Source organism: Lepisosteus oculatus, chromosome 9 (genome assembly GCF_040954835.1).
Source record: "Lepisosteus oculatus isolate fLepOcu1 chromosome 9, fLepOcu1.hap2, whole genome shotgun sequence".
Taxonomy (NCBI): domain Eukaryota; kingdom Metazoa; phylum Chordata; class Actinopteri; order Semionotiformes; family Lepisosteidae; genus Lepisosteus; species Lepisosteus oculatus.
The window spans coordinates 24,198,413-24,225,021 of record NC_090704.1 but is presented as its reverse complement, the minus strand read 5'-3'; the positions used below and the strand labels follow the sequence as shown (position 1 = coordinate 24,225,021).

Here is a 26,609-nt window from a genome sequence, read left to right as displayed (position 1 = left end):
GATGCAAAAGTTAAGGAAAAACCCTTATTGTACTGTAAAATCTGGTAAGGTTAACCAGAAATAGCCTGCTTTTGTCTATATTATGAATGAATTATGAGGCAAAACAATGGATTTTCATTCAGTAATATTCCTTCCACAACATGCTAAATGGAGCCATGCACCCTGTCTGAGTCCTGCATGGTTGACTTTTCTTGTATTGTGTATTGAGATGCAATAAAATGGTTAATTGTAGCCGTAGTGCAAGAAGATGTTTAGTGCTCCCACTGCTGGCAGAGAGAAGCAGAGATGGAGAGAAACGTGCTGCTACACTGGTAGAGAAACATACAGTACTTCCCCAAAATCAGAACAGCTATCAATCCTACTGGGGAATAAACCTCCAAATAGTTTAGTTTAGTAGATTTATTGTACTAGATTTGTCGATGTTTAGTTAAATATTAATGCTTTGGCAATACTGTAATCCATAGGTTATTTCAATAAGAGTCTGAATTTTAATACATTTAAGGAACATGTCAGAGCTGTGAGTATCAAAGACACAATCTTTCAGTTTTATGTTTTAGAACTTCTATTGCAGAAAGATACCCAAAACCAAAATTATTCATTTGCAGATTTTGGCTTTCCACACATCTCCTCTTGTTATACCTGAGTTTGGACACTGTTTTTCACCTGCTTTGTGCTCATTTTCCCTCAGCTGTCTACCCCTTTGTGCCTACTCTGTCTTGTTTTCTCCTGCGCCTCATTTATCTGCTACTTTCCCTCTCTCCCTCACATCTTAAGAAGGCTCCACAGCTGAAACCTTGGGTTTCTTTTCTTTACCTTTCTTGATGGAATTAACATTTCCCTGTTACTTTGAATTTGAATGTCAGCACCTCTACAATACCAGCCTGACCAACAGTTGTATGAGAGAATGCTGAAGATGGTTGCCATTTAATTAGCAGAGGCAAGGTCAGCAAAATTACATAGGTAAAATATGGCAAGAAGAAGAGGAGCCAGAGGAGAAAATTAAACACACCACAAAGGATAAAGCCTGAAACTAAATTATACTGAAAATAAATACAAAATAAAGGATTCCTGCAAACCTGCAGGTTAGTGGCATTAATAAACTGTCATAACACACAAAACAAATGAAAAGGAGCATATCTTTTTGGGCAGTCTTAATTTTTCTGAGCTTTAGAGGATTTAGAATTGCAACAGGCATGGTTAACAGGTTCCACGCACACCAACATTATTCACATCACGAAGGGTAATGCTCCTGTATCCTGCATAAACTCATATTGTCTGAAGAAAAATAAAACAAAGGTATGACAATGAATTAAAGGCCTTTCAACGCCTTGTGAGTAAAACACAATGTTACAGTACATGAACATGACAAGTTTAATAAACGCTGAAAGAAGGCGGAGAGCATTACCTATCTGCACACAGTAAACCTGAAAACCACTGTAAACGAATCTGTCGTTGGAAGAAATTATTAGAGACAGAATTTAGTAGGCATACAAGATTCCTGGTTTATGTTAAAAAATAAAGGTCTTTCTCGATGTATCACAGATAGAAACTTCCAAAAGGCAAGCAAAATGAAAAGCTTGCAAAGTCATCAGTCCGTCATTTGTGAAAGAACAATTAACACAGAAGTGTGCAAATAGATTCCATTGTCACAGAAAACGTCACGAAATCGAGCAGCAATACATGCAAAACATAAATAAAAACACAGATTTCATGTAAAGTGCAGGTGTGACCAGTGCATAAACGTCCTAAAACATCCCGGAATTGTGTTTCCCAACGACGATGTAGACCACAGGATGTTCCATAGTGTGCAGCTCTGCGAGAAAACGTGGAAGCCGTTGTCCAGGCTGAAGAAAGGAGAAAAGAAAAGGAAGAATGAAACCCTATTTCTAGGGACTTTTAACACTAGTGCTTAGACCTGAATGCTGGAGCTGTACATTTCAACTAATACCACACACACGTATTCCAAAAATAGAGATGGACGGTACAGAGACCGCAGGAAATCATCAGCTGTACAGATAAAACGTCTGAAGAGGCGCAGTTTGAGGTCAGAACACAGGAAAGAACGTTTACATTATGCCCAAAGACTAATAATTCCTTTTTTGGGACTCCTAAACGTGTAAACAATGCAACTACGGACAAAAAAGTCAGCTCGTCAAAAATGCAGAATTACTCCGATAGCTACTCACAATTACAAAAAGGATAGCATCACTATAAATGTAGATAAAGGAGCAAAAATATAGGTATCCACAAGGAACACACAACAACAACAACACAGAAAAAAGAAATACCTGTTGCCTTGGTACAATGAATCCTTGCAGTTGGTATCTGCAGATCTCACTCCTGTCTGTTATGGCTACTGCCACCTGCTGGTAGAAGTGGAAATAAAACGCGAGTTACGCCAGCAACGGTAAAGGTCACATTAAGGGATGTCAATTTTAAATGTTAGTTAAAACTACGTCTAGTGATTTTGTGCACCACTGAGTGCAGATTACAACAAATTTAGGACCACCAAGTCTCAAACATAATGCTTTCACTTAATCTGAGCCCTAGTTTACAACTTAAGATGTTTATGCTTCTATCTGTGAAAATAAGCACTAATTGAAATGACTGTAACGGACTAACTGCTTATATCTAATATATAAGCGAAATAATACATAGAAAAAGCTTCAGGGTGGATTGCCAATCATTGCCTGTAAATTACCACAACAAACAGGACTGTTGGAAGAACATGTATCATTATTTGGTGCATATAATGCATAATATAATGCACCAAATTAGATCAATGCATTCTTGGGCAGCATAGAAATTGAAATTCACAGGAATGATGTATTCCAAAGGTAATGCAGACAGAGTCAAAGCCTGAACTACCATACCCATGAAATGTTTTGCAGGCTTAGAAGCATGGCACAGTTCAGATGACAGTAGGACTTAGATACAGTACTTAAGTCTTCAATTGTTTTTGGCATTATGTCTAAATCCTTTACATCAATGTCCATTCACCACTTCAGGCTGGGATGCAAATAAATGCATTTCTTAACAATATCCTGAAATGAGTGGCAAGGTCTTCTAAAGTCAGTATAGGGTTTCATTAATGAATATGAATAAGAGGTGTTTCAATACACCTTTTTTTAAATTAACAAATTAAAATAACATTATGCATTAATTATGTTGAGTATATTTATATTGACATCATTATCTCAAATTCAGTTCACTGAACATAGCACAAAGGCATAACTGAAAAACTGTTAAAAGACAAAAATGGACGACATGATGTGGTGGTAAGGACACTGTGATCTTATAAAGTTGAGCCTGGAACTGTATCTTTCTAGGGGAAAATTCCCCTCTACTTTTCTGGGGCAAAAATCAAAACAAATCCATTGCTATAGCAGTCAGCGATCTGAAATTAGATCTTTGTTTTCAGACCCTATTTCCATATCCCTCATGTGGCATTCCAAAAATACCCATTTACAACTTTACACCTCAATAACACCAAAGAAACACAACACAAGCACAATGGCAGTGAAATTCAGTCTATTGTGTCTGTGGCCCACTGTTCACAAAAGCACCCACTCTGGCGGCTGGAATGGAAAACGAGAAGCAAAGCGTCATTCTTTATTTTCTGAGCCTCTGCTCCTTTCCTGTAACTGTATAATTGTCAGCTGTTACTGTATCGCCAGTCTCAGCTGAGAAGCTGTTATAATAATGGTGAATTATTTACCGGATAAATGATTTCAAAGCAAAGCTCTAAATGAAAGCAAGCCCAAGCATGCATGACAACAAGGCCGTTGCTCAACACAACTGAAAGAAAGAGACTCAAAGCACTTCCTCAAAACCTTCAGAATCGCACACAGAGGGGGTTTCAGTGGCATGTTTCTACCATGCGTGTACCTGGAGACATCACACACAACTACAGTAGTCATCAGCTTATTCTGTTATAGAGCCAGATATCCTCAGATCTCTTAAAGCAAGCAAGGATCCAACTAGACAATACTGGGATCGATCCACCACTGCTGATGGTGTGATGCACTGTGTGATGCACTCTTCTGGTTCAGAAATTCCAAACCCTTTTCTTCACAGATTTACAAGGTACAAAGCTGCAGAAGAAGCCGTATTTTGGATGAGACTTTAAACCAAGGACCGACCCACATTTTGGGCACCACAGATTCATATATTACCATTTACAAATGTGGGGGTTAGCCCTCAAGCAAAGGGAGAATCCAGAAAAGGTTTTAACTTCACGGCTTACTGATGTTCCCTCATCTTCCTCTGGATCAAAATCTGAACCACCCTGCTTCTACTCTACAAGTCAGCACTTCAGAGACATCGTTATTGGGACTTCTTGATAAATAACTTCGAGTATGCATCCTCAGACAGAGAAAGAGACTGCATCCATTTTTTTTTACTCTGTGCCAGCACGACGGTACAGAAAATAACAGGTTGTGTCCTAGGCTTAACACAGCTAACTTTTAAACAAATACAATTTTCCCCTAGCAACTGTCATCTATATGCCAGAGAAAGATAGACACCCAGTCACCGTCATTCACATTATCATCGTTCCCTTCCACCTCCAGCAATGTTATTCTCTAATTTATAAAGTATAATAAACAATGTTACATAAACATAAGTTATTTCACAATGGTATCTGTTTCCATTCATGTTTTTATATCTATACTGCATAGTGGATTAAACAATATGTGATGCAACATGTGGACACTCATTTTCATAGCTCTGTCAACGTCAACACAACTCCATCAATATACATTTTATGCCTAATAGTGTATTCCTGTCAGGAATATTCCTGACTTCTGTGTGAGCCTAGTGCTGAGAAAAGCAGCCATTAAACAAGGTTAATTAGTTCTCACTAAAACTTTGATTTTAAGAAATATTGTTCAGACATAATGCGGAGGGTTAGCATTAAATGAGAGAGGCTGTAATAGAATAATGGCTTCACTATAGTTTTGGAGTAGTTTTAATATGCGGAATGGTGCTTTCCTACACAGAACTATGGGAATACCATGCTACAGTATACTTTTTTAAGGAATGTGCTCTGTAGTAATACCATGGACCAATATAATAAAGCACTGTGAAACCTTGTCAGAACCACAGGAAACAGAAGCAAAATGATTTAAAACCAAAGTGCAAGTGCAAAAACCACAATAAATCCGCCAAGGTGAACTTCGTTGAGATTTAACAGGTGAATTACTGAACCTGCACAATGCATTTACACCTTTTCCTCTGTTTGGGCCTCTACAGATAACGTCAGATAACAGGTCAAGAAGAAAAACGGCCAGGTTCTGATCTGCTGGGGAGGAAATGTGTACCATCCCTGCGACCTGACAGCACAACACTCTGTCAGCAAGCCCCCAGCCTTATAGCTCTGGTCAGGACAAAGACCTGTAGATCTTTGTCCTGTAGATCTTTGTAGATGCTAATTGTGTTCGACAGGCACAATCATACAGCAGGCAGGAGATTAGGAGAGTGTTAATTGCGTTCAGTGGCAAAGGGAGTCAGGAGGCAGCCTGGTGTCAGGGGAGTGGGCTGTGTTTGCAGGTGGTCAGGGGTTCCCAGAGGGTGGGAGGGAGCTTCACCACAAAGGATCTCTCTCTGACAGGAGGGCTGATGAGCCATGAAATCCCATCAGCCCATGCAGGGGGCAGTTTGGTATGTAAAGAGCACACTTGTGACTGTTGTTTTGGGTGGTTGTGTTTTGTTTTAATCACAGACCACCAAGGGATCCTCCAAAGCCCAGTGATTCCAAGCTGTCATTTGAGGGTGAAACCACCTGATGCAAAATCATTTTTAACTGGAGACCTTTCTGTTTAATGCATTCTTTTGTGGGTTCTTGTTACATTTACAGGTATTTTGGTCTCATTAACAATAAGACTAGGTGTTAAAGACTTATCAGCATCACTGTGGTTTGCAGCTATTGTGCCCCTCCTTCCTATAGCAAGGATGAACAACTGCATCCTGTTTGATTTACTTAGCTGACCATTGATTAACTCTTTAACTCACTGCTTAAAGAATTAAGGATCTGCATCAACAAGGACTAGGGAATGGAAAGGAACAAAAATGCCCAGGCTGCACACACACTTGTGATAGAGAAAGAGGATAGATCCCTATATTCAGGACTATGTAAAACCTACTGTTATTTAAGAACCTTACTATTGTGACAGATCTCTTCTTATAGCAACCCTTTGATTAAAAAAATACATTGTAATACATGTATTGACTCTTGGGCTAAAACGTTTTCTTCTATTCTCTCTTTTAAATGCAGAATGCTTTACTCCAGGCTAATAAGATTTTGAATTGGGCACCTAGGAAATGTTAATGGTTTTCATCAGGTTCTGGACAATGTAAGGAAAGTCACGAATATGAGGAAATCATTTGGCCCACCCAGAGCATTTATTTGCTTAGCAGCCTCATTAATCTGGCAGGGCAGCCTGTTCCAGAGAAAGAGTATTCCCAGCACTCCAGTAACACGTCTCATGTTTTCCTAAATATCTAGTTTTCAATCAGGCTAAAAACTACAAAGGTAAAACATTTGTATTTGAAACTATTAATCCAAATAAGAGGGACCCTTTTTTGTTTTTCAAAATGCTTGTTTTCATTTTCTCCTTATAACACTTAAGTTTCTGTGCCAGGGGAGCACAATTCCAGCCTTGAAGGTTTGAAATGTCTAAAGGCTTTCATTTCCTAACTAGCAAATTGCCATAATTATTTGCCTAAACAAACCAGATTAACCCCTGTGCCCAGGTGTTTCGGTGGTGATTTAAAGAGACCTACTGAAAAAGAACAGGTGGACTGTGGATCTCCAGCTAGTAGTTGTGCACCCTAGCACTACACCTTTACTCACAATATGCCTGGTTGAGCTTCAGTGTAGAGTTATAACATCAAGAGGCACAACTGACTTGATCTTATCAACTTATCAAGAAGGCTGGCTCTGTGTTGGGGATGAGCCTTGACCCCATGGAGGTGGTGGCTGAGAGGAGAAAGCTGACCAAGCTCACAGCCATCATGAACGACGCCTCTCATCAGCTTCATGGGACTGTTATTAAAAGCGGAGTACTTTTAGCAACAGACTGCTCCAGCTACGGTGTTCAAGGGAACGTTTCCGCAGGTCGGCGGCTGTCAGGGTGTATAACGCTGCCCTAGGCTAGGACTGTTAGCCCTTCATTTGCTCGTCTATGGACAGCATGTTTGCTCCATTGTACTTTTTGGACAATCAGTCTGTATAAACCTATGCACATTTTGCACATATTTTATTGTTTTTACAGTGACTATGATCATCACATTTTGCACACACCTATGTATTTATTTTTTATTTATTGATTTTGTTGTCTTTTGTTTTATAACTATTCTGATGTCTGTTTTTGCTTGTCTTGGGCTGGACTGCTGTAACACATCAATTTGCCTTTGGGTTCAATAAAGTCATATCTATCTATCTTCACCACATGTCATCTCCAGGAAAAATGCTGGAAACGACAAACCTCTGTATATGTCTTCATGTCACAGAAACCGTTGACTTCAACACTAAAGCACTGTGAATGAGGCTCCTGAATTACCAAACTTTATCATGACTTTAACATTTAAAATAATTACAGTGAATAAAGCTAAAAAAACTTCAGTTACTCATACCTGAAGAATGAGTAACTTTTTCTAAATTAGCATGTAACAAACACTGACGTCTAATAGGATTTAAAAGGTGGGTATGTCATTGTATAAACACTAAAACCACAAAACATGACAAATATAATGTAATGGTACCTAGTACTTCATTAATGTATTGTATGTGTGACCTGCTTGAAGCACATCAATCAAATCTAGCCCACTACAGTAATGAATCTGACACCACTGGGTTGTTGTCTTTGTAATATTCATTTGTCATGTTCATGGCTTTTGTTGTAGATAACGACTGTATATATTTTTTTGGAATGTACACTTTCATGTTAAAGTTATTGCAAAAATTCTGTATTAAGTAAAATGACAATTTATGGATTTACAAATTATGCTGTTTAATATTTGTAACCAATTGGGTTGATCAACAGGGTGTCTACTGTTAAGCCTCGGGATACAGGAGTGTTGGTGCTGTTGAAAGCAAAATGAGCTGAAGACAATGGTTTGCTCCAGCTCCTGGTGGGTTGTTGTGGGATTTTGTCCCATTCCTCACATAATACCTGGAAAAGCATGTGCCCGTTCATTGATCTCTGTTGCCCTGGATGCTAAAGTCATCCCACAGATGTTCCATGGGGCTCCATGGGTCTGGGGAGAAAGGCATCCACAGAATAACAGTCCAATTCCCAGCACTTGAGAAAACAGACGCTCCCTGAGCAGCACGAGGACATGACATTCCAGCAGGACAACAGATCGCATCAGATTGAGGTCACTGGAGGGGAAGCAAGTGTGATGCCAGGACTTCATCAATGCTGTATCATGTCCATGTAGTCAAGCTGGCATCAGTTCCTACAAGTGGAGTTCTGTAGTGACTAGACACTCCTCTCCAGACCAGCACAGTTGATAGTGATGAGCAACTCTTGGCAAGATGTGTGACTCGTAGTCTGCATGATGGTAGCCTATCACTGTATGGACTTCATTTCACTGTAAGATCTTGTCAGGTTAGATACCTTTTGTTTACTTACAGTTTAAAATGCACTTACTTAATCCATCTCCCAATATACTGCTGACACAAAGGTGCCTCTGTACTTCGGCATTATGCCCAGCTTGTCAATAAATTTCATAAGCTAGACACAGTGGTTCTTTTATATATGTTTTTTTCAGATAGAGACAACTTAATGGTTATGCAGCAGTCACCATGATTCAACTGTGTTCACGGTTACTCATGATCACTGAAGTCGATAATACAAAAGATTTATTCAATATCCAAATTCTATACACTTTTTCTAAAACATGCAATTTATCATATTTGTCTTTTGATGTGCAGTATACAGTATATCACTAAGTGCAATCTGAACTTCATTGCACAATGTGACTAATTTGTATATTTTTTGTCTACATTGGTTCTCATAGAATAGAACTTTTTGCTTTTTTAAAACTGAGCTCCAGAACTTTTTTTTGTTTTTATTGTTCCTTTTTGTAAAACAAAATTAAATAGTGCTCAAAAGGCAATACAATCCTAATGGACTATGGCACATGACAAAAGGTGATTTATATAACTACAGATGCAGCCATTCAAAATGAGCGGGGTATGCTGCGGTACAACGCGGTAGGCATATCGCATCAAATACCGTCATAACACGTCATTTCGCGTCATACCGCCCTTTATTGTATGCAAATTATATTATGTTAATAGTATCCAGAATCACCTTGTAAAACTGGCAGGTGGAGCTAATAAAACTTTCATGTACAGCATTTGAGTTGTCACCAGAAAAAAACTGGTTTCGAATCCTGCTCACTGCTGAAGGACAATCTTTACTCAGTTAAGAATTTAAGTTGTATACTCTTTAGACTTTCAAATATAAACTGTGTATTACAGCATGTTAATCATTAGACATTAAAAAGTTGGTATATTTTATGAAAGCAAGATTGGTCAGTTGGACAAGAGTACGCAGCCTACCACCTTTATAATAAATATTTTAATTATGCAGAAATATTTTATTAATCAAAGTCTTTACCAAGATATTACTAATAGTAATAATGAATGACTTCGGACAAGCTTTAAACTCAAAGTATTACCCTGGTCCACATTCTTTGTAATCGTCTTTGTAAACGAAAAGACTTTATTTTTTCATTGACAAAAAGTAACACCACAGCATTTCGTTGATCCGATCACACATTCGTTTTCAATCATACAAAGTCTTGAGAATCACCGATTCACTATGCCTTTCACATGCTCATAAAAGATACTAATTTAGGAACATAAACAGATCACTGTATGTAAACTATACTGTATATGGCTGGTCTTGGTAGTTTAAAGAACAAATACACACCAGTATTCCATTTCTCCCTAAACATTTTAAGCATCAAAGTCTTACATGTGGTTATTTCAGAAACGGTTTTATGTGCTGCTTCTGACCATATTATTGTAGTTTTATATACTTTGTGAAAATTGATCGTTTTAACCTTTTCTGCGAATAAGCTCGTTATCTGAGTAAACAAAAGCATACTTTTAGAATTTGATCAATAGGGAATAGAATATGGAATCGCATATCTAAATAAATTAATAACGATATAATTATATTAATGTACTGTTGCACAAAAAGTAGTATAAGACTTTCCATTGATATCTGTATTGCTGTTACACTGTATGACCTGTCACTTTCTGTGGTGTGATGGCTTAAGTGACTGACTTATAAGGCTGAGGTTGGAGGTATGATCCCAGCTGTCAACATGAATTTTCTTTTAACAAATAAACATTTCTTTGGAAAACTAAAATAGCAAATATTATTGTCATTATATTGAAATTTTTTATATTTCTAAATATCACAACATGTTCATACTGTACAGTATGTACACAGTGGTACTGCAGGGTGTAGAAACAAACCCACGTAATTTTAAAGACCTCTACTTGTGAAACTTTTCACAGCCTGTACATAAAGCTATATACACAATACTGCTGACAGCAGGAAAATTCCTATTCTTTACTCAGCAGCTTATTAAAAACAGCACCCACGTTGTTCAAGACGATTTTTTTTTACACAGAAGACTGACAGAGGTTCACGTTGTGATCTATTTTTCTAAGAAAACATGTGTCAGTCTGTCCGTGGGGGGAAAGTGGACTGTCTTTCATTGGAAGACTTGCCCTATTCTACCTTGAAAATGAATAAGTTGAAAAAGGCTTGTGAAACCAGTTTGTTAACAAACAATGTAGACACAGAGACTCAGACTGTGGATTGAAATTTGGCACAGCCAGCACAGAAAGACAGACAGAGATAGAGACAGAGACAATATAGTGCCCATAATATTTGATATTTTAGTTTTTCATAAATGTTTATTTGTTAAAAGAAAATTCACAGCAACAGCTGGATTTGAACACTCACCCTCAGGCTTATAAGCCAGTCACTTCAGCCATCACGCAACAGAAACAGACACGTATCACGTACTGAAACAGCCATACACATATCAATAGAAAGTCTTATACTACTGTTTGTGCAAAAGTACATGAATATAGTTATATTATTATTAATTTCTTTAGCTAGCTATCCGATTTCATATTATATTCCCTATTAATCAAATTCTAAAATTCTCAGAAAAGGTTAAAACAATCCATTTTCACAAAGTACATAAACACACAGCAATATGGTCAGAAGGAGGACGTAAAAACATTTCCGAAATAACCACATGTAAGACTTTGATGCTTAAAATGTTTAGGGAGAAATGGAATACTGGTGTGTATTTTTTCTTTAAACTACCAATACCAGCAATATACAGTTTACATAATATGTTTATGTTACTAAATTAATATCGTTTATGACATTCAGATGCGTTATGCTCCTATTCTTTTTATGCTCAGCTACTAAAATTTCCCTTTAGTTGTAAAATTCCATATAAATATTCAATACTAAGCGGATTGAAACGTGCACAGTAAAGAGATTTAATGATTAAATCTTTTCACTACCGACCAATGCACACGAGTGCCCCTGTCATCATTTTGGCCAGCCAATCACGTACCGCTGTACGGCGCGGGGGCTTGTGCATAGTTGCGTGCGGTATGGGGTTTGTACCGCGAACTTTGAATGGCTGCATCTGTATTCAATTAGTTTTTCATTTTGAAATGTAAAATTGTTACTTTTAAATTAAGACACCAGCCAAATGAAGTCAAATCACATCATGGGTCTCAGAGAATCTAAGCAATAGTTTTAAATCTTTCTGTCATTACTATTGTTAATGTGTTTTGCTGTAGTTAAACATTGTTTTCATGTCTTGTGACTTACTGCCACCTGCTGGCAAAACCTGCGCTGGAAAGGTTGGATCTTCCCCACTCAGCCAGGTTCACTCCTGTTGTGTGATACAGCTCAGGCATTTTTAGAGATCTCTTTAAATCAACTAAAATAAACTAAATTGAACTAAAAATGAATGAAATATTGAAATTGAATTAAACTAGAAATAATTAGTTCAATTAAGCATGTTTCATTTGGCTATTATGATGTATTATTGTATTGTTCAGAAAAAGTCTATGAAAGTATCTGTCCTGTCATTTGCTAATGTTACTGTTAAAATGGAAGTTAATGCCATTTCAGGGAGCCTTGCTCTTAGGTACAAAAATGAACATTTAATTTCACTGAAAAACAAAAATTCACGGAGGAGACATTCCACATAAAGTGATAATCTTTTTCTTTTCTCATTCACTGGAGGGAAAAAGGCACTATATACATAAACCGTTAAATAAACATGATTTTATTTTCTAAAGAAAGATTTTTGTGCATACAGTAATGTACTGGAAGTAGTTCAGGTGGGTAACTGCGTCATCATGCGTAGGCTGCAAAGGAACAAGTAATAGGTTTATTCCATGCTGAAAAGAGAAGAAAGAAAACAACATTTTGGCCGTGGAGCCTTCTTCAGGTGCTACCTGCTCACACCTGAAGTCACACCTAAAGAAGGCTTCAGGGTCGAAATGTTGTTTTCTTTCTTCTCTTTTCAGCATGGAATAAACCTATTACTTGTCCCAGTAATGCACTTGTTCATTACGGAAACCAATTTGATTTCTGTCTCTTACTTAATCACAGATGGGAAATTTGCTTTGCAGGCTGGTAAAGACATAACACATAATACATTTATAGATACAACACATTACCCAAGACATTTAAACACTATATATTTAACTGATGTACGGTGAGAAAGAAAACCAATATACAGTGTAGTTCATAAGTATTTGGACAGTGACACACTTTTTGCTGTTTTGGCTCTTTTCCAGCACATTGGATTTGAAATGAAACAATAACTATGAGGTTATAACCCTTTCTTTTAGGACGTCAGGATATCGGCATCCACATCATAGTTGGGATGTTTGTTCCAGGCCCCAAACCCTTTGAATAAAAATATGCATTTCCCTGTTTGGTAGATTATTTAAACCTCTTATATTTTTTTAAAAATCCAAATAGTTTTCCTAGTTCGTGTTTCACTACTCAATCTTATGAAGTGCACTAGGTCAGTAGCTTTGAGGATTTTGAATGCTTACAGTAAATCAGGTCTTGCTATAACTATGAATAGAATAATGAAGGCTAAGAATGTCTTATTTTTTTAATGGTGTAGTACACCAATAAGATATTTACAGACAACATTAAAACTAACATACCATTTTGTGATTTAGTTGAAAAGTGTCTGGTCATGGATGTGGTAGTGTGCTCACCTATTTGAATAACACAACTTTATACAAAAACATGAATGCAATTATTTTTATTTCAGAAACAGTAGTTCCCATCATTAAAACTCCTTTTTTGATTTTGCATTGCAAGGAGTTTCCCCTCCATGTTAAACATGTTTGATGGTGGCAGATGGATTATTACAGAAAGGCTCTGGATAAAGCAGTCGACATCTTCGACAGCAAAGATGGTTTTTTTGGCATCTTCCTGGAGTTTGGAATTCCAGGGATCCCTGGAAACACAGAGTGGTTTGACATGTCACTGTTCCAGTTTCTTTATTCCATGGCAGCAGGTCAGATAGACTTTGGATACAGTTCTACCCAGAGGCATCTTAACGTCAGGTTTATTCAATAAGAAGCTATTTGATTAAAGGTGTGTGATAATTTGGCTATTAGACAACTGTTTTTCAGTCATTTCAATCACATTCATAACTATTATTCCTGTCATCTTCTATTGGACTATTCACCCCTGATCTGTACTATTACCTGTCCCTTAACTAGTTCAATACACAAATTTCCCTAAATGCCTATTGCCTTTAATTTAAGAAGAACATTACCAAAAGCATCTTTAAAATCTAATCATATCATTTTGTACGTTCTGTGTGTTTAGTGCTGTGACTTGTTTGAAGAATTTTAACAAGTTGGTAAAGGAAGAATGACCTTTTCTAAAACCATATTGACTACTGCTAGTGTCTTATTTTCATATGAGCGATCCTGTTGTTTAGTTCTAAAGTGGTTTTCATAACTTTACTTGTAAAAGAAGATGTATTAGCTTATATCTTGTCATATAAGTCACATTTAGTCATATTTACTAAACCGAGAGATACTGTAGAAGGGAATGAGGGAGGGCACTGAAAATGGAGAAAATAGAGTACTGTTGAAGAGGACTGCCAAAGATTGATGCACTGGACAATGGACTATTTAGAAGAAGAGAGATCAGGGAAGAGTAGAGGTGCACAGTTAACCACTTGATCAGAGTGGAGTTGGAGTTCTGCCTCACCATTCCTATGGAGGTAGCAGTGTCAATAAAAAGTGACGTTTGCAGAAGTTTAAGGCCAATTTGAATAAAAATCAGTTTGTTTTTTAAAGGATTCTAAATTTAGATGAATTCCCCCATTCTACATAAATTCCATCCAATGTCTAATTCTGAACCACACTTGTCACTAATGTGCTACACAAAATAAAATCACAGTCACAAACTAAATACTCACCATCTGGAGTGTTCTGAGGCTTGTTCCTACTGAATCTGTCCAAACTAAAAACTTCTTTTTTGAAGAACTACAGTATGAGCACACAAAGAAAACAATTTAGGAATATTTCTTCCACAGGTATTATACTTGAACTGTTACGTACTGTATTGATCTTGATAAATTTGTAGTCATTATTCACACAGAACATTCAGCATTGGCCACCATAGCAGTTGCTATTCTTGTTTATTGCAATTAATAGGAATGTCTTCTAGAATGTTATTTGATGTACAAATGAGCATTCTATTCAAATAATTTCTGTAGTGTTAATATTAAAAATACAATAATGCCCAAATTAATTAATAATTTAAGTTTGGGTATCTAATCCATACCTTGTGTTTTTGAGGCTCGGTGTACTCATCAGGCACTTTAAATGGTCCAAAGCTTTCACAGCTCCCGCGTCCACTGGATGTTCCCTGGGCTCTTAAGTTTTCCAAAGATGGATTTGTTTCATTCTGAATTCTGACGTCTTTTGACCTATTACCCATGATCTTATGCTTTAGCATGGAGCCAAACTTTTTCAAAGGATGTTTCTTGACTTTCTGGCTCACATTCACATCTTCATCCGGCGTATTAACTGCAAAGGGGATGTTGCTGTGCGAGAGAAGCCCTTTGCTCTCAGATGTTTTGGTCAGTTGCACTGGGGTCATGTAATGTTTTGCTATGTCAATGCGCAGACCACTCTTGCTTTGGGCTGGACTGAGATTTTTGTCCTTATTAAGGCTGGGATTGTACACATACCAAGATGAGTGTCCGGGCAACTCCTGTCACAAAAAAAAACAAAAAGTTACAGTTCAGTGATTGTTGTTTCATTTTTAAAAGTAAATCAAAACAAGTAACACTTCTCTTACGGAAAAGAAGATAAGGATTATGGGGTGTGTATATGTTTTTAGCACTGACGTTAACACTAGAATAAAGGCAGACAATGAAATATAAAATAAGAAATCAATGTGAATGTTTACAATTGCATGTATAGAAAATAATGCATCTCAATTTTTTTTTATGATGCAGATATCAGTTTGGAAATGTAGACAATACTGTGAGCAAGTCTCTCCATAGTAGCATTAACTCACCTGATTGCTCTTGTACTAATTGAGTGATAAAGCTGACATCCACAGACAGGTGAGTTTAGTATGTATGCTATGAACTGACAATAGGGATATTTCTGAGATGTTATACAATATTAGGGAAAACAAATCTGGATTTGTAGTTTTATTGTAAAGGAAAATGCACAACAAAACTATCATCATATTTACAAAATAAGAGTTCCATTTTCCAGTACTTTCTACACAAATGTCTGTTAATTAGGTACAGAACAGGTCCATCCTACTTTGATAAGAGACATTTTTACAGGTTTGGAACTGTTGGTCATACCTCATCAACCACATCATGCGAAGACGACTCCAGAAGTCGTGTTTTCATACAGTCTGGCCTCGAGGAGCTCTTCATAGTTTTCTTAACTGTCTTCCCTGAAGCCTTACACTGCTGTACTCCTTCTACATCCTGGACTCCTTGAGCCAAATAATCTCCAGGCTTCTCTGGGGTCTCAGAAGCAGAACAACCTTTTTTCTTATTAGAACAAGGTGTCACACCAACAGCTTCTCCTATGGAACGTGATGAGCAGGGCTTATCCATAGTGTCTTCTGGCTGGAAACTGTTTTCAAACCCACTTGGAACTGTTGGAGAAAAGCCCTTTGGAGACTTTTTCATAGAAGACTGTAGTTTTTTACTTCTGACTGTAGTTACGTTTGTGTCCACAATTTTGTCCTGTGTGGACTTACTGGTTTTCTGAGAAATGAGAGATTGTGAAGATGGAATTGAACACCCGCTTCGTAAACCATAATTTGCAATAGTTTCTTTAGCCACACAACAGGCCATTTCCTTGATCATTTCTGGATTCTGTGAGGCAATTCCTACTTGTAATACTTTCTTGCTGCCAATGGATTCCATCAGTTTGCTGTAAACAGAGCTAACGGTTTTCTTGATGGCTTGCTGTAATGGAAGATGTTCTTCAGCCTTTGGTTCACTGATGGTTAGAGTGGAAACCTTTGTCAATTCCTTCAGCGCATCTTTGGTGAGTTTCAGTGCCAGGTCCCTGACCTGAGACTCGGACAGCTCTTCCAGTTCCCCAGAATAATTTTCTGGGTTGGGGAATCCAGGGCGAATTTTCAAAAGCAGTTTTGCCATGATATTTTTCACTGCATCTGTTTGACACATAACAGGTGAAGGTTCTAACTGGTCCATTTTGGTGCACATGAGCTGCTCAGTGCTCAGGGTTTCCATATCAATGGCAGCTTGAGGAGCATCTGAAGACTCGATATCTGAATGTTGGAACTTCATAATTTCTCTCACAAGAGAATCAACTATCTTTTGGGCCAGGGCCTCACTCTTGGCTGCTACTGCTTGTTGTAAGTTGTCTTTGGAACCAGCACTCTGCAGCAGTTCTCTGTAAATACAGCTGGCCACTTGTTTGACAGAAACCAGCTCACATTGGATATTGCTTCCCATTGTTGGATTACATTCTGAGGTATCTGGGGCTGTAAATAGTTTCTTCAGCACATTGTCAATAATGCCCACAGCAAATTCACTGAGCTCCCAACAAGATAAACTATCCATAATCTGTTCTTGTTTCTTCTCCCTCTTTGGAGAAATAGGATGAATTCTTAAGAGCAGTTTAGTTACAATTTTTTTCACAATATCTGAATATGGTAGGGGAATATCAGAAAGTGGTTGAATATCAGAAGCGGGCTCTGGAGGTGACATTCCCTTTTCTTGGCAACCAAGGTTAAAGGTGTCATTTTCACTGCTGTTCACATCATTAGTGGCTTCGTTTGTAATGAAGGAAGGAGAAGGACCTAAGGCTGAAGACTCAGCTGTTGAAAAGTAGAGCTTTGAGAGCTCTTTAACCAAAGATACAATAATGGCATTGGACACTTCCTGATTTTTGGACATTATTGCATCGTATAATGCAATAAGGGAGCCACTTTCTTGCAGCAAGTCATTGTACACTTTTTCAATCATTTGGTCTGCATCCAAAGGCTGAATAAAGATGCATCTGTCATGGTCAGGTGTGCCTATAGTAATTCCTGGAACAGCTGATAACTGCATGATCACAGATTCAGTAATACTTATAACCATTTCACTCAGGGTTTGCAGAGGTCTCTTCAGATCTTCAGCACTGGACTCAGGGCAGGAACAGTTAAGCTGAATTTTCTTTAGCAGATTATCTGTGACTCCATGTACTATTTCAGAAGAAACAAGGGAAACTTCAGAAGACTGTGCTATGGGTGTTGCCTCTTTGTTGTGCTCACTACCGATTCTAATATCACTCATCAGCTCATCAACCTTCACATCATGTGAAGAGGACTCCAGAGGTTGTGTTTTCATACAGTCTGGGCTTGAGGAGCTCTTCTTAGTCTTCTTAACTGTCTTCCCTGATGCCTTACAATGCTGTACTCCTTCTAGACCCTGGACTCTTTGAACCAGATAATCTCCAGGCTTCTCTGGGGTCTCAGAAGCTAAGCAATCTTTTTTCTTATTAGAACAAGGTGTCACACCAACAGCTTCTCCTAGGGAACGTGATGAGCAGGGCTTATCCATAGTGTCTTCTGGCTGGAAACTGTTTTCAAACCCACTTGGAACTGTTGGAGAAAAGCCTTTTGGAGACTTTGTCATAGGAGACTGCAGTTTTTTACTTCTGACTGTTCGACCAATAACAGGTGAAGGTTCTAACTGGTCACAGAAACATGATTAAGCTGATGTAGAAAACCGATGAGGCTAAATACTATATATTGATAATGCTGATGATTTTAAAGCTGATAAATCAATGAAAGGGGTGAATAAACTTTGTGTTTTAAAAGTGAGTTAAGCTATAGAGTGGAATGTGAAATGGAAATCTAATAAGTAAATTGATTCTTAAAATGTAGAGAGCTTTGCAAAAAATATATATTGGTGCTTTTAGAAAGTACATTTCAAGGATGTAACCGCTGAGGTACGGGCAGAATTTTAGAAAACAGTGCATCAACAAAGTACGCCTTGTTTAGGTTACTTTAGAAGACAGTGTACCAAAACAATATATGCTGTCTGGGTCATTAGATTAGCTGAAAGTAACTGATAAACTTTGAAAAACAAATCTAGTGGTGCTTCTTTCGTTTTATGATGTAATCTGTTTGGTCTTAGGGAAAGGGGAAGTGTTAGAAGGGACAAAGTGTTGAGCTTTCTCTTACAGCGCAACATCTTATTAAAACCCTGTACTGCTTGTAACAAATTGAGTCTCTGATGCACTTTGCAGAGTGGCAACAGGGCTCCCAATATTGCAATATTGAAATAAAGACCTTACTCAGGTGAGAACTCTCTCTTGTGGCTTCCTTGAAAATTAATATTTCCATGACAATTGTAAGATTCATAAAAGCATATGAAAAGTGTCTGAAGTCCAAGTGTGACGATACAGTAACATGATTCACTAAGGGTATCCACTCTGCAGAAATCTGTTCGGCTGGAAGAGGCGTATACAGTATAAGGTGAGAGAATTTTTTTAATTCGCATTATGCAACATAAATGCTTAATTACTTGTCAGAAAGACAACATCTTTTAAAACAGTTATGCTAGAGATCCTTTTATATTTTGCTTGCTCCCCAATCATGCTGTATTTACAGAGGTGTCACAAAGTCACTTGCCAGAGTGGATATAAATGTCTCTAATCAGTTTAAGATGCAGAAGGAAACCAGCTATTAAAGATCTCTCATCCAGGTGATGACCGGGAGCAGCCCTGGGTCAAAATAAATCAAACTGTATTCTCATACCTCATCCTGTCTGCTGTACTGCAGACCTCTCATACGCTGTATTTCACCACAGCATATCTCCTCTGTTTTCGGAGATCCTGCCTGGTGCCTTCATAAACAACAACAGAAAAGAAAGCTTAATCCACAAGGCAAGGTCAAAATGTCAGACAGCAGCAGAGGAATTTGTGAATGTAGTATTTCCGTAGAGCAAATGCCAGCAGCCATATCACTCTGCAACTCACAACTGGCAGAGCCTGGTCAGTACCTGGATGGAAGACCTCCTGGGGAAAACTAAGGTTGCTGCTGGAAGAGGTGTTAGTGGGACCAGCAGGCGGTGCTCACCCTGTGGTCCATGTGGATCCTAATGCCCCAGTATAGTGACGGGGACACTATACTGTAAACAGGCACCGTCCTTCGGATGAGACGTAAAACCGAGGTCCTGACTGTCTGTGGTCATTAAAAATCCCAGGGCGAAAAGAGTAGGGGTGTAACCCCGGCATCCTGGCCAAATTCCCCATTGGCCCTTACCAATCATGGCCTCCTAATAATCCCCATCTATGAATTCATTACTCTGCTCTCCTCCCCACTGATACCTGATGTGTGGTGAGCGTTCTGGCGCACTATGGCTGCCGTTGCATCATCCAGGTGGATGCTGCACATTGGTGGTGGTGGAGGGGAGTTCCCATTACCTGTAAAGCGCTTTGAGTGGAGTGTCCAGAAAAGCGCTATATACAGTAAGTGTAAGCAATTATTATTATAAATGTTTATCTTTTGGAAAACTTTGACTCAGTCAAGACTTCCACTTGCTAGCACAATTAATTAACTTAAGGCAAACCTTTACTTACAGTTGTATTCTTGACATCCAATGTTTTAACATAACAGTAATATTTACAGCGAAACGAAAAAAAAATGTGATACAAATATAACAAATCAGGGAATCTAAAAGGCAGGAACATTCTGTTAAAGAGTGAGGAGCTTACGTATGTCATTACCTGTCTCTGTTAGCCATAAACTGGTCTGAAATATTCTTGGATCCTTCCTCCAGGAGCCATTCCCTCACATCGGTGAAGCTGATATCCCTGGGAATCTCGTTCTGCTCCTGGAGCTCCAAGAACTTCTTCACTATTGTTTTCTGAAAGCCAGCACAGCCTTTTACTAGAGTGTCACACTCCCTTCGTTGCAAGGTTCTCCTAAGCACTATTATAGCCGAGTGTGCACTTCAAAACCAACACTGACTTTTTCCATTAGATTTTTAATTTGAACTCACACCGATCGAATGTGTTTGCATATGTATAAGAGTGAAGGCTGAGCTACTGTAGTTTGTTGATCTAAATATTTCAATTTAAGAAGTACATCTTGGATACTAATTTGAATGTCGCCATTCTAACTCAAAGCCTTCACGGTATCAAACCTGTGTGGTCACACGTCCCAAACAGTCTGGCTCTGCCAGTGGAGCCTGGAGACCCCAAAAATATAACACACGGTTTGCCTTTTAAGAATTTACACCCCTAATAATAATAATAATAATAATAATAATAATACAAAGTAATAAACACCTTATTTGAAAAGCATGGACTGATTAGTAATTTGTACAGAGCAACATAACAAAACAGTTGCCACAGTACATACGGAAATCTCCAACATTACTATTTTTAAAAACAATGTCTTTTTTCTGTATATCAAGACCTAGTTTCCAGTGACTACCGCGATGTGCCCTTCCATTTCCTAACTGTGTTATAGAAAGCAAGTGGTGCTGCTGAAGAAAATATCCTAAAAATAACTACTTTTTGTAGTGTCCGTAATGTGACGAGAGTCCGGTTCACCTTCAGACTTAATTTCTTATATAAGTATATTGTATATACAGTAGATTTTATAGTCTTATAAAATACTTTTTTTTCAAAGCATTTTATAATGCTACTCTTGCACTCTGCTGTCTCCTAGTTCCTTTCAGTTGGGCTTCACCGGTGAAATAAGGATGAAAACATCCTCTCTCTGCCCAGTCTTGCTTTTTGGCGGTTGATGTGTCTGTATGTGTCTTTTCTAGATATGTCTAAAACGACACCTAATATGCAGGAAGAAGGTTAAATTGGTAAGATGGTATCTGTAGCTGGGTAGCTGCAGAAAGGGATTAAAAACGTACAGACAGAAACTTTTTAAAAACTAATCTGGGTGCGACGGTAGGATGAGGTCACAACAGAACGGCCATTTCACGAGGTTCCTAATTCCTCAGCCTCGAGATGTGTTCTGGTTGTTTGCGGTTTGGCTGAAGGTATTTGTACCGTAGCAATGCCGTGCTTTAAATTTCATACTTGGTTATTTCAGATCCCCGTTTAAATGAATAGGTGTGTTAACCCCTCTGTATTCTGGCTAGATTTCACTCTGGAATTCTTAATCTGGCCTTCCTAAAGTTTTTCCTTAAAACAATTGGTGAAGACATTTCTCACTTTTCAACCACTTTTCATCTGTAGCTCCCAGGAACTGTTGGTATAATGGTGAACAATGCGTGATGGACTTTGGGATCCTTTGGGATGGAAAAGAAGTGTAGAAATGCAATTTTAATTATGGTCAATTCTGGTATTGTAGCCATTTATAGTTATACAGGTCTTGTCCTCAATATTCTCAGTCACAGCAGCATGACACATGGAATATTATCCATCGATTGTCTAATCACTTGATCCAATTCAATGCTGTGGAGAAGGGCTCTGCAATTACCAGAGGTCAGTTTCTTTATTTCTGTTGCAGTGTGAGAGCAAAGAAAATTTGCAACAATTATACTGCTTATCTGTTCAGTTGCAAGAGAATTATCCTTTCTTTTGGACAGAATCTGCATTCGGATTTGTGACCAAGATTACATAATACAAATGCCAAAGCTTGGAACGTCTGAAAAAGATGAAAGTGGATGAAAGAGGGATCAAATTAGCTAACTAAATGTGTGTTCACTGATTGATCTGCAGAGCCACATGGTCAGGCTGGGTGCAAAAAGATGTGGATACAGTCCTTCAAATTCACATCCCTAGTAAAAAAAGAGAATACAATCCATTTGATCACTCTGCAACTCACAACTGGCAACCCACTGAAGCTCAGCAGGCGTGATCCTGGTCAGTACCTGGTTGTGAGACCTCCTGGCAAAAACTAAGGTTGCTGCTGGAAGAGGTGTTAGTGGGGCCAGCAGGGGGCGCTCACCCTGCGGTCCATGTGGGTCCTAATGCCCCCGTATAGTGACGGGGATACTATATTGTACACAGGCGCCATCCTTTGGATGACACATAAAACCGAGGTCCCGACTCTCTGTGGTCATTAAAAATCCCAAGGCGTTTCTTGAAAAGAGTAGGGGTGTAGGATTTCCCATTGGCCCTTACCAGTCATGGCCTCCTAGTAATCCCCATCTATGAATTGGCTTCATTACTCTGCTCTCCTCCCCACTGACAGCTGATGTGTGGTGATTGTTCTGGTGCACTATGGCTGCCGTCGCATCATCCAGGTGGATGCTGCACATTGGTGGTGGTGGAGGGGAGTCCCCATTACCTTAAAGCGCTTTGAATGGAGTGTCCAGAAAAGCGCTATATAAGTGTAAGTAATTATTATTATTATTATTATTATTATTATTTTAATACCCTGAATGTATGAAATGAGCACATGCTTGTTTTTAGCCTAGTCCTGCTGACAATCACATTGCTGGTCTGATCACCTGCAGGATACGAGAACTCCGTTTCTATAATATTTTATCTTTGAAGAACTGGCATCCGATTCATTTCCAGTAGTCTCTTTCATTACTTGACTGTCTGTTGGGAACTGTTAGTCCTGCTTGTGTTTATTCTGCAGTCTGGTGAACAACAGGTTGTGAAATTAAGATCTATTTGATTAATTGTCTTTTATCCACCCTTTATCAGAAGGCTACTTATTCCTGTTTAAGGGTTTAGCTGACCAGGAGTCTATTCCAGAATCCCAGAGGTGTAACTCGGCATTAGTAGTATACTTGTCCTCTTGTAGGGTACATACACAAACACACAGGGCGATATAGACATTCCAGTGAACTGAACAAGCATGTGTTGAAGATGGAAGTTGAAGGGAATCACCCAAAGAAAGATTATGTGAAAGCAGGGAGAACACGCAAACCCCCTACATAAGGTGCACACGTCTGGAATCAAATTAAATGACCCCCAAACACGTTCACCAATTTTATTTCTAAAAAGATAACTTTCTGCATGATGATAAATGATGAATGCACCTTCGTGTTTATTGAAATATTATTCTAAATTATTTTTAAAAATGGTGTTATTTTTATGTAAGAACTGTTTCAATCAAACACAAAAAAACAATATTTTAGGAAATGTTGGAAAAGGAAAAGATGGTTGAAAAGTATGGAAGCCCGTTTCCGCCAGGGAGTAAAAAAAACACGCTATGGTATCTCACTGTGGTCAGAAAGCATTTCTTGATTCTGCTTGAGCCGCTTCATGAATTGTAAGCGACTGTAAGAGCTCTTTCTAAAGTCAGCCCTCCTACAACAATTTATCACGCAGTCTCTTATGTGCACATTTTCCCACAAGTTGATCTCTTAACATGTCAGCTTCCAATACTCCCAAGTCACACGATTTAGCCAGTTCTCTTAGTGAATTCACAAAAGCATCAACAGATTCGTCCTGAGACGAATTCCTACATTTATGCCGTACCAAAACCACATTTCTCCGCGGTGTAAAGTAAGCGTCTAAGGCAGCTAGTCTGTTCATATGAACCTTTTTCTCCAGCGAGGTTGGCGAAAATCCGCTGCAGGGGCGCCCCGATGCAGTGCAGTAATGCAGCCCGTCTCAGGCATCCGGAGCTTCTGTAGATCCACTGGCTATTTCAAAACATCTGTACGACTTCATCCATGTCTTGTATTCCGTATACAAATCCGGAGCTCCGAGGTTCAGTGGAAGCGGTGGAGAAAGCTGGGCATAAGCAAAACTTCTCGGCGCGGCGGCCGTATCTTCCATGGCGCAAGCTTAACGAACAGTCCGAAAATTCAAAAGTTCGTTTCAACCAGCACGAGAACTAAAATCTGCAGTGTTCTGCTCGCTTTGAGTTCGCCAAGCACTCATCTCTCGTCGCAATAAATGTTGTGTATCTTAATAAAGAGTCGTTCTTATATTATTTTAACTATTTTATTAACTACCCAGATCACTCCCTTACACCATATATTCCCGCCTTCTACTCTCCCGTTCCGTTGTCTCGCGATGTCTACTCACTATACTCAGCTACCATATTCAGATATTGTGAAACAAATTTTAACTAAGCTGCTCATAAGAATTCATCCTATTTCTCCAAAGGGGGGAGGAGAAACAAGAACAGATTATGGAAAGTTTATCTTGTTGGGAGCTTAGTGAATTTGCTGTGGGCATTATTGACAATGTGCCGAAGAAACTATTTACAGCCCCAGATACCTCAGAATGTAATCCAACAATGGGAAGCAATATCCAATGTGAGCTGGTTTCTGTCAAACAAGTGGCCAGCTGTATTTACAGAGAACTGCTGCAGAGTGCTGGTTCCAAAGACAACTTACAACAAGCAGTAGCAGCCAAGAGTGAGAACCTGGCCAAAAAGATAGTTAATTCTCTTGGGAGAGAAATTATGAAGTTCCAACATTCAGATATCGAGTCTTCAGATGCTCCTCAAGCTGACAATGATATGGAAACCCAGAGCACCGAGCAGCTCATGTGCACCAAAATGGACCGGTTAGAACCTTCACCTGTTATTGGTCGAACAGATGCAGTGAAAGATATCTCTCCCAGTCTTCAGGATATGGTGAAGGGCTTTTAATGGTGTCTAAAATATATTGCTCTTCAAGGTACTCCAAAACTGAAGTAACAACCTCTCTAGCCAGAAGGCTTTCATCTGAAGCCTTCTTTGCCACTGTTGTGCAATAAACCTCCTGGTCTAACTCTTTTTTCATTGCTTCACAAATGGCTCCAGCAGTTTCTACTGTATAGGTGCACAAATCTGAAATATCTGACACAGAATCAGAAAACACTGAATTTGTTGGTGAAGAGCTGACACTTGAGCTCTTTGCATTGCTTTGAGCAGGAGAACTGGAACTAGATACATCTTCTTCAGTCTGGGTGAGTAAAGATTTGAGCTTTCCAAATAAAGTCCTTACAATGCCTTTTGCAACTGAACTCAAGTCAAAAGTACGATCAATGGATCCTGTTTCTGTGCTGCCTCTAGAAGTTTGAGGAGCAGCAGCAACATGTTTATTGGATTCTTGCAGATATTTATTTGTTTCAATACAATTCAGTGCAAACAAAACATTTATCACCTATCAATATAAGACCTATTTTTACTTACTTGTCAGGGTTCGTTGTTTCCCATGTTAACATTTAGAAATTTGCAACCAAATTTTGAATGCCAGCACAGATGCAACTAATACAAATATAATGTTGTCTATACAGTATAGTAAAAATCTATTATAGATATAGGTTGTATGTATAGAAAAATATATACAGTACAATATTTCTAATATATAAATGAAGCAAGAACAACAGAATACCAGTCTAACCAAAGAAATAGAATGGTCAGTATTGCATATTTTAAGTGGATCCCTTAATTTATAAATAATTAAGTGTGCAGACCCCTGTTTCATTCCAGAGGAGGCAGTGTCAAAGGGTTCTTTTGGCATCGAGTCTATGGTAGAAAGTGAAGTCACCCCCTTGGAACCTGGACAGCTTAATATTCTCTCAATCAAAACCTAGTGGGAGCTGATCTGAACATGTCAGGGAAGGAACCACTAAGCAACAGCTAGGACTAAAATTCAGGATTTACTGTACTGAAGGAACAAATTAACATATTTCTTTACATTTGTTCTTTAGTTATGACACTGTGCATTTTAACCTCAAGAAGCTATCTGGAAAAATAAAATGCATCCATTACATTCAGACATTACAAGCAGTGTACCTTACCTGTCCATATAAATTGTTATTGTTATTGTTATTGTAAATTTTTAATTAAAAAACATTATGATAAAAAATAATTAGTGTGACATTGCTACTACATGGACAAAATACTAACTTTATTTTGCAATATTAAAAAATGGTGACTAATTAAAAATATATAGGCATCTTTTCTAGTGGCAGAACAATTAATCTATTTTAAAGCATATTCCTGTGTAAAAAAAGATGGCCTCCTAACCATGATTATGTTCGTACTTTTTCAATTTACCTACTGGATGTCTAAAACTTGCTTAGGTTTTTAACTTTAATATGAGGGGCTTATAAAATAAAAATCACCGCAACA

The 26,609-nt window shown here is 38.4% G+C and overlaps 1 long non-coding RNA gene across 1 annotated transcript; it reads left to right on the top strand.

Moving 5' to 3' along the window:
• The first annotated feature begins 18,395 nt into the window (after window positions 1–18,395).
• LOC138241223 (uncharacterized) lies at window positions 18,396–24,424 on the top strand. The gene is made up of 3 exons (XR_011190408.1): window positions 18,396–19,082; window positions 22,773–22,913; window positions 24,089–24,424. It is a non-coding gene; the product is annotated as an uncharacterized lncRNA (long non-coding RNA).
• The last annotated feature ends 2,185 nt before the right edge of the window (window positions 24,425–26,609 follow it).